Raw genomic sequence first — 7,848 nt, 5'->3', positions numbered from 1 at the left:
TCAAAATGATGCGACAGTGACTTCATGAGAGTTGCTCCTTCCCTAAGAAATGATGGTCCAGTGATGTGGTGAGAGTTGCTTAAAACCTGAAAATGATGCTAAAATTATGTAATGAGAGTTGCTACGAACCTAAGAAAATAAAACTACAGTGATGTGATGAGAGTTGCTACTAACATAAGAAATGATGATACAGTGATGGAATGAGAGTTGCTACGAACCAAAGAAATGATGCGAAAGTGATGAGGTGAGAGTTGCTACTATTCTCAAAATGATGCTAAAGTGATGTAATGAGAGTTGCTACGAACCTAAGAAATGATGCTACAGTGATGTGATGAGAGTTGCTACGATGCTCAAAATCATGCCAAAGTGATGTAATGAGAGTTGCTACAAACCAAAGAAATGGTGCTACAGTGATGTAGTGAGAGTTGCTACGAATCTCAAAATGATGCGAAAGTGTTGTAATAAGAGCTGCAACAAACCTAAGACATGATGCTACAGTGATGTGATGAGAGTTGCTACAATGCTCTAAATGATGCTAAAGTCATGTAGTGAGAGTTGCTACGAATCTCAAAATGATGCTAAAGTGATGTAATGAGAGTTGCTACGAACCTAAGAAATGATGCTACAGTGATGTGGTGAGAGTTGTTTAAAACCTCAAAATGATGCTACAGTGATGTAGTGAGAGTTGCTAATAAACTCAGTGATACTTTCAGTAATGTAGTAAGAGTTTCGAACAACCTCAGAGTGATGCTGATAGTCATGTAGTAAGTGTTTCGAACAACTTCAAAGTGATGCTGACAGTCATGTAGTAAGAATTGCTAATGAACTCAATTTAATGCTACAGTGATGTCGTAAGAATTGCTAATAAACTCAAAATGATGCGAACAGTAATGTAGTCATAGTTGCTAATAAACTCAAAGTGATGCTGACAGTAATGTAGTAAGAGTTGCTATGAACCTTCAAATAATGCAACAATAATGTAGGAAGAGTTGCGACGAAACTTAAAATAATGTGACAGTGATGTCAGAAGTATTGCTCATGATCTCAAAATGATGCGACACTGATGTAGTAAGAATTGCTAATGAACTCAAATGATGCTAAAAGTAATGGAGTGAAAGTTTCGAATAACCTCAAAGTGATGCTGACAGTCATGTAGTAAGAGTTGCTACGAACCTTAAAATATTGCGACAGTGATGTCGGAAGAATTGCCATTGAACTCAAAATGATGCTAACAGTAATGTAGTGATAGTTGCCTATCAACTCAGTGATGCTTACAGTAATGTAGTAAGTGTTTCGAATAACCTCAAAGTGAAGCTGACAGTCATGTAGTAAGAGTTGCTACAAACCTCAAGATAATGCGACAGTGATGTCGTAAGAATTGCTAATAAACTCAAAATGATGCGAACAGTAATGTAGTGATAGTTGCTAATAAACTCAAAGTGATGCTGACAGTAATGTAGTAAGAGTTGATATGAACCTTTAAATGATGCAACAATAATGTAGTAAGAGTTGCTAGGAACCTCAAAACAATGTGACAGTGTGGCATAAGAATTTGTAATGATTTCAAAATGATGCTAACAGTAATGTAGTGATAGTTGTTAATCAACTCAGTGATGCTTACAGTAATGTAGTAAGTGTTTCAAACAACCTCAAAGTGATGCTGACAGTCATGTAGTAAGAGTTGCTACTAACCTCAAAATAATGCGACAGTGATGTCGGAAGAATTGCTAATGATCTCAAAAGGATGCGACAGTGATGTCGTAAGAATTGCTAATGAATTCTAAATGATGCTAACAGTAATGTAGTGAAAGTTTCGAAAAACCTCAAAGTGATGCTGACAGTCATGTAGTAAGTGTTGCTACCAACCTCAAAATATTGGGACAGTGATGTCGGAAGAATTGCTAATGAACTCAAAATGATGCTAACAGTAATGTAGTGATAGTTGCTAATAAACTCAGTGACTCTTACAGCAATGTAGTAAGAGTTTCGAAATACTTCAAAGTGATGCTGACAGTCATTTCGTAAGAATTGCTAATGAACTCAATTTAATGCTACAGTGATGTCGGAAGAATTGCTAATAAACTCAAAATGATGCTAACAGTAATGTAGTGATAGTTGCTAATAAACTCAAAGTGATGCTGACAGTAATGTAGTAAGAGTTGCTACGAACCTAAAAATAATGCGACAGTAATGTAGTAAAAGTTGCTACGAACCTCAAAATATTGCGACAGTGATTTGGGAAGAATTGCTAATGAACTCAAAATGATGCTAACAGTAATGTAGTGATAGTTGTTAATCAACTCAGTGATGCTTACAGTAATGTAGTAAGTGTTTCGAATAACCTCAAAGTGATGCTGACAGTCATGTAGTAAGAGTTGCTACGAACCTCAAAATAATGCGACAGTGATGTCGGAAGAATTGCTAATGAACTCAAAATGATGCTCACAGTAATGGAGTGAAAGTTTCGAATAACCTCAAAGTGATGCTGACAGTCATGTAGTAAGAGCTGCTAATGAACTCAATTTAATGCTACAGTGATGTCGTAAGAATTGCTCATAAACTCAAAATGATGCTAACAGTAATGTAGTGATAGTTGCTAATAAACTCAAAGTGATGCTGACAGTAATGTAGTAAGAGTTGCTATGAACCTTTAAATAATGCAACAATAATGTAGTAAGAGTTGCTATGAACCTCAAAATAACGCGACAGTGATGTCAGAAGTATTGCTAATGATCTCAAAATGATGCGACAGTGATGTAGTAAGAATTGCTAATGAACTCAAAATGATGCTAACATTAATGGAGTGAAAGTTTCGAAAAACCTCAAAGTGATGCTGACAGTCATGCAGTAAGAGTTGCTACGAACCTCAAAATAATGCGACAGTAATGTAGTAAAAGTTGCTACTAACCTCAAAATATTGCGACAGTGATTTCGGACGAATTGCTAATGAACTCAAAATGATGCTAACAGTAATGAAGTGATAGTTGCCAATCAACTCAGTGATGCTTCCAGTAATGTAGTAAGTGTTTCGAATAACCTCAAAGTGATGCTGACAGTCATGCAGTAAGAGTTGCTACGAACCTCAAGATAATGCGACAGTGATGTCGTAAGAATTGCAAATAAACTCAAAATGATGCTAACAGTAATTTAGTGATAGTTGCTAATAAACTCAAAGTGATGCTGACAGTAATGTAGTAAAAGTTGCTACGAACCTCAAAATAATGCGACAGTGATGTCGGAAGAATTGCTAATGATCTCAAAATGATGCGACAGTGATGTCGTAAGAATTGCTAATGAATTCAAAATGATGCTAACAGTAATGTAGTGAAAGTTTCGAATAACCTCAAAGTGATGCTGACAGTCATGTAGTAAGTGTTGCTACGAACCTCAAAATATTGCGACAGTGATGTCGGAAGAATTGCTTCTGAACTCAAAATGATGCTAACAGTAATGTAGTGATAGTTGCTAATAAACTCAGTGACGCTTACAGTAATGTAGTAAGAGTTTCGAACAACCTCAAAGTGATGCTGACAGTCATGTAGTAAGAGTTGCTAATGAACTCAATTTAATGCTACAGTGATGTCGTAAGAATTGCTAATAAACTCAAAATGATGCTCACAGTAATGCAGTGATAGTTGCGAATAAACTCAAAGTGATGCTGACAGTCATGTAGTAAGAGTTGCTATGAACCTCAAAATAATGCGACAGTAATGTCGCAATATTTTGAGGTTCGTAGCAACTTTTACAACAGTGATGTCGGAAGAATTGCTAATGAACTCAAAATGATGCTAAAAGTAATGTAGTGATAGTTGTTAATCAACTCAGTGATGCTTACAGTAATATAGTAAGTGTTTCGAATAACCTCAAACTGATGCTGACAGTCATGGAGTAAGAGTTGCTACGAACCTCAAAATAATACGACAGGGATGTCAGAAGAATTGCTCATGATCTCAAAATGATGCGACAGTGATGTAGTAAGAATTGCTAATGAACTTAAAATGATGCTAACAGTAATGTAGTGATAGTTGCAAATCAACTCAGTGATGCTTCCAGTAATGTATTCAGTTTTTCGAAAAACCTCAAAGTGATGCTGACAGTCATGTCATAAGTGTTGCTACGAACCTCAAAATATTGCGACAGTGATGTCGGAAGAATTGCTTCTAACCTCAAAATGATGCAAACAGTAATGGAGTGATAGTTTCGAATCACCTCAAACTGATGATGACAGTCATGTCATAAGTGTTGCTACGAACCTCAATATGTTGCGACAGTGATGTCGGAAGAATTGCCAATGAACTCAAAATGATGCTAACTGTAATGTATTGATAGTTGTTAATCAACTCAGTGATGCTGACAGTAATGTAGTAAGTGTTTCGAACAACCTCAAAGTGATGCTGACAGTCATGTAGTAAGAGTTGCTACAAACCTCAAAATAATGCGACAGTGATGTCGGAAGAATTGCTAATGTTCTCAAAATGATGCGACAGTGATGTAGTAAGAATTGCTAATGAACTAAAAATGATGCTTACAGTAATGTAGTGATAGTTGTGAATCAACTCAGTGATGCTTCCAGTAATGTTGTAAGAGTTGCTATGAACCTTTAAATAATGCAAGAATAATGTAGTAAGAGTTGCTACGAACCTCAAAATATTGCAACAGTGACGTCAGAAGAATTGCTAAAGATCTCAAAATGATGCGACAGTGATGTCAGAAGAATTGACAATGATCTCAAATGATGCTAACAGTAATGGAGTGAAACTTTCGAATAACCTCAAAGTGATGCTGACAGTCATGTAGTAAGTGTTGCTACAAACCTCAAAATAATACGAAAGTAATGTAGTAAGAGTTGCTAATGAACTCAATTCAATGCTACAGTGATGTCGTGAGAATTGCTCATGAACTCAAAATGATGCTAACAGTAATGTAGTGATAGTTGCTAATAAACTCAAAGTGATGCTGACAGTAATGTAGTAAGAGTTGCTAGGAACCTTAAAATAATGCAACAATAATGTAGTCAGAGTTGCTAATGAACTCAATTCAATGCTACAGTGATGTCGTGAGAATTGTTCATAAACTCAAAATGATGCGAACAGTAATGTAGTGATAGTTGCTAATCAACTCAGTGATGCTTACAGTAATGTAGTAAGTGTTTCGAACAACCTCAAAGTGATGCTGACAGTCATGTACTAAGAGTTGCTACGAACCTCAAAATAATGCGACAGTAATGTAGTAAAAGTTGCTACGAACCTCAAAATATTGCGACAGTGATGTCGGAAGAATTGCTAATGAACTCAAAATGATGCTAAAAGTAATGTAGTGATAGTTGCTAATCAAGTCAGTAATGCTTTCAGTAATGTAGTAAGTGTTTCGAAGAACCTCAAAGTGATGCTGACAGTCATGTAGTAAGAGTTGCTACGAACCTCAAAATACTGCGACAGTGATGTCAGAAGAATTGCAAAAGATCTCAAAATGATGCGACAGTGATGTCAGAAGAATTGCTAATGAACTCAAAATGATGCTCACAGTAATGTAGTGAACGTTTTGAATAACCTCAAAGTGATGCTGACAGTCATTTAGTAAGAGTTGCTAATGAACTCATGTCAATGCTACAGTGATGTCGTGAGAATTGCTCATTAACTCAAAATGATGCTAACAGTAATGTAATGATAGTTGCTAATAAACTCAAAGTGATGCTGAAAGTAATGTAGTAAGAGTTGCTACGAACCTTAAAACAATGCAACAATAATGTATTAAGAGTTGCCAATGAACTCAATTCAATGCTACAGTGATGTCGTGAGAATTGCTCATGAACTCAAAATGATGCGAACAGTAATGTAGTGATAGTTGCTAATAAACTCAAAGTGATGTTGACAGTCATGTGGTAAGAGTTGCTAGGAACCTTAAAATAATGCAACAATAATGTAGTAAGAGTTGCTACGAACCTCAAAATAATGTGACGGTGATGTCAGAAGAATTGCTAATGATCTCAAAATGATGCGACAGTGATTTAGTAAGAATTGCTAATGAAATCAAAATGATGCTCACAGTAATGTAGTGATAGTTGCTCATCAAGTCAGTGATGCTTACAGTAATGTAGTAAATGTTTCGAACAACCTCAAAGTGATGCTGTCAGTTATGTAGTAAGTGTTGCTACGAACCTCAAACTATTGCGACAGTGATGTCGGAAGAATTGCTAATGAACTCAAAATGATGCTAACAGTAATGTAGTGATAGTTGCTAATTAACTCAGTGATGCTTACAGTAATGTAGTAAGTGTTTCCAACAACCTAAAAGTGATGCTGTCAGTCATGTAGTAACAGTTGCTTCTAACCTCAAAATGATGCTAACAATAATGTAGTGATAGTTGCTAATAAACTCAGTGATGCTTACAGTAATGTAGTAAGTGTTTCAAACAACCTCAAAGTGATGCTGACAGTCATGTAGTAAGAGTTGCTACTAACCTCAATTTAATGCTACAGTGATGTCTATGAATTGCTAATAAACTCAAAATGAAGCTAACAGTAATGGAGTGATAGTTGCAAATAAACTCAAAATGATGCTAAAAGTAATGTAGTGATAGTTGCTAATCAACTCAGTAATGCTTACAGTAATGTAGTAAGAGTTTCGAACAACCTCAAAGTGACGCTGACAGTCATGTAGTAAGAGTTGCTTCTAACCTCAAAATGATGCTAAAAGTAATTTAGTGATAGTTGCGAATGAACTCAAAGTGATGCTGACAGTAATGTAGTAAGAGTTGCTTCGAACCTCAAAGTAATGCGACAGTGATGTCAAAAGAACTGTTAATGATCTCAAACTGATGCGACAGTGATGTCGTAAGAATTGCTAATGAACTCAAAATGATGCTAACAGTAATGGAGTGAAAGTTTCGAAGAACCTCAAAGTGATGCTGACAGTCATGTGGTAAGTTTTGCTACGAACCTCAAAATATTGCGACAGTGATGTCGGAAGAATTGCTAATGAACTCAAAATGATGCTAACAGTAATGTAGTGATAGTTGCTAATATACTCAGTGATGCTTACAGTAATGTAGTAAGTGTTTCAAAATACCTCAAAGTGATGCTGACAGTCATGTAGTAAGATTTGCTACTAACCTCAATTTAATGCTACAGTGATGTCTATGAATTGCTAATAAACTCAAAATGACGCTAACAGTAATGTAGTGATAGTTGCTAATACACTAAAAATGATGCTAAAAGTAATGTAGTGATAGTTGCTAATAAACTCAAAGTAATGCTGACAGTAATGTAGTAAGAGTTGCTATGAACCTTAAAATAATGCAACAATAATGTAGTAAGAGTTGCTACGAACCTCAAAATAATGTGACGGTGATGTCAGAAGAATTGCTAATGATCTCAAAATGATGCGACAGTGATTTAGTAAGAATTGCTAATGAAATCAAAATGATGCTAACAGTAATGCAGTGAACGTTTCGAATAACCTCAAAGTGATGCTGACAGTCATGTACAAAGAGTTGCTACGAACCTCAAAATAATGCGACAGTAATGTAGTAAAAGTTGCTACGAACCTCAAAATATTGCGACAGTGATGTCGGAAGAATTGCGAATGAACTCAAAATGATGCTAACAGTAATGTAGTGATAGTTGCTAATCAACTCAGTGATGCTTACAGTGATGTAGTAAGTGTTTCAAACAACCTCAAAGTGATGCTGACACTCATGTAGTAAGAGTTGCTACTAACCTCAATTTAATGCTACAGTGATGTCTATGAATTGCTAATCAACTCAAAATGACGCTAACAGTAATGTAGTGATAGTTGCTAATGAACTCAAAATGATGCTAAAAGTAATGTAGTGATCGTTGCTAATCA

This window comes from Aulostomus chinensis, chromosome 1 (assembly GCF_037954235.1).
Source record: "Aulostomus chinensis isolate RoL2024-O1b breed Wild chromosome 1, RoL_Achi_v1.0, whole genome shotgun sequence".
Classification (NCBI taxonomy): Eukaryota; Metazoa; Chordata; class Actinopteri; order Syngnathiformes; family Aulostomidae; genus Aulostomus; species Aulostomus chinensis.
The sequence above is the reverse complement of the archived record's forward strand: the minus strand, read 5'-3'. Positions refer to the sequence as shown.